General features: G+C 51.3%; 1 long non-coding RNA gene across 2 annotated transcripts; it reads right to left on the reverse strand.

The window, feature by feature from the left end:
- Positions 1 to 3,266: 3,266 nt before the first annotated feature.
- Positions 3,267 to 4,313, reverse strand: LOC127925639 (uncharacterized). Of its 2 annotated transcripts, none has more exons than XR_008121686.1 (3): positions 4,016 to 4,313; positions 3,909 to 3,983; positions 3,267 to 3,421 (listed from the first exon to the last, which is right to left on the reverse strand). It is a non-coding gene; the product is annotated as an uncharacterized LOC127925639 (long non-coding RNA). The 2 variants fall into 2 exon arrangements; XR_008121685.1 differs by having other exon boundaries at positions 3,267 to 3,641.
- Between the last annotated feature and the right edge of the window lie 704 nt (positions 4,314 to 5,017).

Genomic DNA, 5,017 nt, shown 5'->3' on the forward strand with positions numbered 1-5,017 from the left:
GGGTCCTCCCATCTAGACACCTAATGTTCCTGGGGTCCTCCCTCATAGATACCTAATATTCCTGGGGTCCTCCCTCCTAGATACCTAATGTTCCTGGGGTCCTCCCTCCTAGATACCTAATGTTCCTGGGGTCCTCCTAGACACCTAATGTTCCTGGGGTCCTCCTAGACACCTAATGTTCCTGGGGTCCTCCTAGATACCTAATGTTCCTGGGGTGCTCCTAGATACCTAATGTTCCTGGGGTCCTCCTAGACACCTAATGTTCCTGGGGTCCTCCTAGATACCTAATGTTCCTGGGGTGCTCCTAGATACCTAATGTTCCTGGGGTCCTCCTAGACACCTAATGTTCCTGGGGACCTCCTAGATACCTAATGTTCCTGGGGTCCTCCTAGATACCTAATGTTCCTGGGGTCCTCCCTCATAGATACCTAATGTTCCTGGGGTCCTCCCTCCTAGACACCTAATGTTCCTGGGGTCCTCCTAGATACCTAATGTTCCTGGGGTCCTCCTAGATACCTAATGTTCGGGGTCCTCCTAGATACCTAATGTTCCTGGGGTGCTCCTCGACATCTAATGTTCCTGGGGACCTCCCTCATAGATACCTAATGTTCCTGGGGTCCTCCCATCTAGACACCTAATGTTCCTGGGGTCCTCCCTCATAGATACCTAATATTCCTGGGGTCCTCCCTCCTAGACACTTAATGTTCCTGGGGTCCTCCTAGATACCTAATGTTCCTGGGGTCCTCCCTCATGGACCCCTAATGTTCCTGGGGACCTCCCTCCTAGATACCTAATGTTCCTGGGGTCCTCCCTCCTAGACACTTAATGTTCCTGGGGTCCTCCTAGACACCTAATGTTCCTGGGGTCCTCCCTCATGGACACCTAATGTTCCTGGGGACCTACTAGATACCTAATGTTCCTGGGGTCCTCCCTCATAGATACCTAATGTTCCTGGGGACCTCATAGATACCTAATGTTCCTGGGGACCTCCCTCATAGATACCTAATGTTCCTGGGGTCCTCCCTCATAGATACCTAATGTTCCTCGGGTCCTCCTAGATACCTAATGTTCCTGGGGTCCTCCCTCATAGATACCTAATGTTCCTGGGGTCCTCCTAGACACCTAATGTTCCTGGGGTCCTCCCTCATAGATACCTAATGTTCCTGGGGTCCTCCTAGACACCTAATGTTCCTGGGGACCTCCCTCATAGATACCTAATGTTCCCGGGGACCTCCTAGATACCTAATGTTCCTGGGGTCCTCCCTCATAGATACCTAATGTTCCTGGGGTCCTCCCTCATAGATACCTAATGTTCCTGGGGTCCTCACATCTAGACACCTAATGTTCCTGGGGTCCTCCCTCCTAGACACCTAATGTTCCTGGGGACCTCCTAGATACCTAATGTTCCTGGGGACCTCCTAGATACCTAATGTTCCTGGGGTCCTCCCTCATAGATACCTAATGTTCCTGGGGTCCTCCTCATAGATACCTAATGTTCCTGGGGTCCTCCCATCTAGACACCTAATGTTCCTGGGGTCCTCCCTCATAGATACCTAATATTCCTGGGGTCCTCCCTCCTAGATACCTAATGTTCCTGGGGTCCTCCCTCCTAGATACCTAATGTTCCTGGGGTCCTCCTAGACACCTAATGTTCCTGGGGTCCTCCTAGACACCTAATGTTCCTGGGGTCCTCCTAGATACCTAATGTTCCTGGGGTGCTCCTAGATACCTAATGTTCCTGGGGTCCTCCTAGACACCTAATGTTCCTGGGGTCCTCCTAGATACCTAATGTTCCTGGGGTGCTCCTAGATACCTAATGTTCCTGGGGTCCTCCTAGACACCTAATGTTCCTGGGGACCTCCTAGATACCTAATGTTCCTGGGGTCCTCCTAGATACCTAATGTTCCTGGGGTCCTCCCTCATAGATACCTAATGTTCCTGGGGTCCTCCCTCCTAGACACCTAATGTTCCTGGGGTCCTCCTAGATACCTAATGTTCCTGGGGTCCTCCTAGATACCTAATGTTCCGGGGTCCTCCTAGATACCTAATGTTCCTGGGGTGCTCCTCGACATCTAATGTTCCTGGGGACCTCCCTCATAGATACCTAATGTTCCTGGGGTCCTCCCATCTAGACACCTAATGTTCCTGGGGTCCTCCCTCATAGATACCTAATATTCCTGGGGTCCTCCCTCCTAGACACTTAATGTTCCTGGGGTCCTCCTAGATACCTAATGTTCCTGGGGTCCTCCCTCATGGACCCCTAATGTTCCTGGGGACCTCCCTCCTAGATACCTAATGTTCCTGGGGTCCTCCCTCCTAGACACTTAATGTTCCTGGGGTCCTCCTAGACACCTAATGTTCCTGGGGTCCTCCCTCATGGACACCTAATGTTCCTGGGGACCTACTAGATACCTAATGTTCCTGGGGTCCTCCCTCATAGATACCTAATGTTCCTGGGGACCTCATAGATACCTAATGTTCCTGGGGACCTCCCTCATAGATACCTAATGTTCCTGGGGTCCTCCCTCATAGATACCTAATGTTCCTCGGGTCCTCCTAGATACCTAATGTTCCTGGGGTCCTCCCTCATAGATACCTAATGTTCCTGGGGTCCTCCTAGACACCTAATGTTCCTGGGGTCCTCCCTCATAGATACCTAATGTTCCTGGGGTCCTCCTAGACACCTAATGTTCCTGGGGACCTCCCTCATAGATACCTAATGTTCCCGGGGACCTCCTAGATACCTAATGTTCCTGGGGTCCTCCCTCATAGATACCTAATGTTCCTGGGGTCCTCCCTCATAGATACCTAATGTTCCTGGGGTCCTCACATCTAGACACCTAATGTTCCTGGGGTCCTCCCTCCTAGACACCTAATGTTCCTGGGGACCTCCTAGATACCTAATGTTCCTGGGGACCTCCTAGATACCTAATGTTCCTGGGGTCCTCCCTCATAGATACCTAATGTTCCTGGGGTCCTCCCTCATAGATACCTAATGTTCCTGGGGTCCTCCCTCATAGATACCTAATGTTCCTTGGGTCCTCCCTCATAGATACCTAATGTTCCTGGGGTCCTCCCTTCTAGACACCTAATGTTCCTGGGGTCCTCCCTCCTAGATACCTAATGTTCCTGGGGACCTCCCTCATAGATACCTAATGTTCCTGGGGTCCTCCCTCATAGATACCTAATGTTCCTGGGGTCCTCCCTCATAGATACCTAATGTTCCTGGGGTCCTCCCTCATAGATACCTAATGTTCCTGGGGACCTCCTAGATACCTAATGTTCCTGGGGACCTCCTAGATACCTAATGTTCCTGGGGTCCTCCCTCATAGATACCTAATGTTCCTGGGGTCCTCCCTCATAGATACCTAATGTTCCTGGGGTCCTCCCTCATAGATACCTAATGTTCCTGGGGTCCTCCCTCATAGATACCTAATGTTCCTGGGGTCCTCACATCTAGACACCTAATGTTCCTGGGGACCTCCTAGATACCTAATGTTCCTGGGGTCCTCCCTCATAGATACCTAATGTTCCTGGGGTCCTCCCTCATAGATACCTAATGTTCCTGGGGTCCTCCCTCATAGATACCTAATGTTCCTGGGGTCCTCCCTCATAGATACCTAATGTTCCTGGGGTCCTCCCTTCTAGACACCTAATGTTCCTGGGGTCCTCCCTCCTAGATACCTAATGTTCCTGGGGTCCTCCTAGACACCTAATGTTCCTGGGGACCTCCCTCATAGACACCTAATGTTCCTGGGGTCCTCCTAGACACCTAATGTTCCTGGGGACCTCCTCATAGACACCTAATGTTCCTGGGGTCCTCCTAGATACCTAATGTTCCTGGGGACCTCCTAGACACCTAATGTTCCTGGGGTCCTCCCTCATAGATACCTAATGTTCCTGGGGACCTCATAGATACCTAATGTTCCTGGGGTCCTCCCTTCTAGACACCTAATGTTCCTGGGGTCCTCCCTCCTAGATACCTAATGTTCCTGGGGACCTCCCTCATAGATACCTAATGTTCCTGGGGACCTCCCTCATAGATACCTAATGTTCCTGGGGACCTCCCTCATAGACACCTAATGTTCCTGGGGTCCTCCTAGACACCTAATGTTCCTGGGGACCTCCCTCATAGACACCTAATGTTCCTGGGGTTCTCCTAGATACCTAATGTTCCTGGGGACCTCCCTCATAGATACCTAATGTTCCTGGGGTCCTCCTAGATACCTAATGTTCCTGGGGACCTCCCTCATAGATACCTAATGTTCCTGGGGACCTCCCTCATAGATACCTAATGTTCCTGGGGACCTCCCTCATAGATACCTAATGTTCCTGGGGTCCTCCCTCATAGATACCTAATGTTCCTGGGGTCCTCCCTCATAGATACCTAATGTTCCTGGGGTCCTCCTAGACACCTAATGTTCCTGGGGACCTCCTAGACACCTAATGTTCCTGGGGTCCTCCCTCCTAGATACCTAATGTTCCTGGGGTCCTCCCTCATAGATACCTAATGTTCCTGGGGTCCTCCCTCCTAGATACCTAATGTTCCTGGGGTCCTCCCTCATAGATACTTAATGTTCCTGGGGTCCTCCTAGATACCTAATGTTCCTGGGGTCCTCCCTCCTAGATACCTAATGTTCCTGGGGTCCTCCTAGACACCTAATGTTCCTGGGGACCTCCTAGACACCTAATGTTCCTGGGGTCCTCCTAGATACCTAATGTTCCTGGGGACCTCCCTCCTAGATACCTAATGTTCCTGGGGACCTCCTAGACACCTAATGTTCCTGGGGACCTCCTAGATACCTAATGTTCCTGGGGACCTCCCTCCTAGATACCTAATGTTCCTGGGGACCTCCTAGATACCTAATGTTCCTGGGGTCCTCCTAGATACCTAATGTTCCTGGGGTCCTCCCTCCTAGACACCTAATGTTCCTGGGGACCTCCTAGATACCTAATGTTCCTGGGGACCTCCTAGATACCTAATGTTCCTGGGGTCCTCCCTCATAGATACCTAATG

Source organism: Oncorhynchus keta, unplaced genomic scaffold (assembly GCF_023373465.1).
Source record: "Oncorhynchus keta strain PuntledgeMale-10-30-2019 unplaced genomic scaffold, Oket_V2 Un_contig_5982_pilon_pilon, whole genome shotgun sequence".
In the NCBI taxonomy this organism is placed as follows: Eukaryota; Metazoa; Chordata; class Actinopteri; order Salmoniformes; family Salmonidae; genus Oncorhynchus; species Oncorhynchus keta.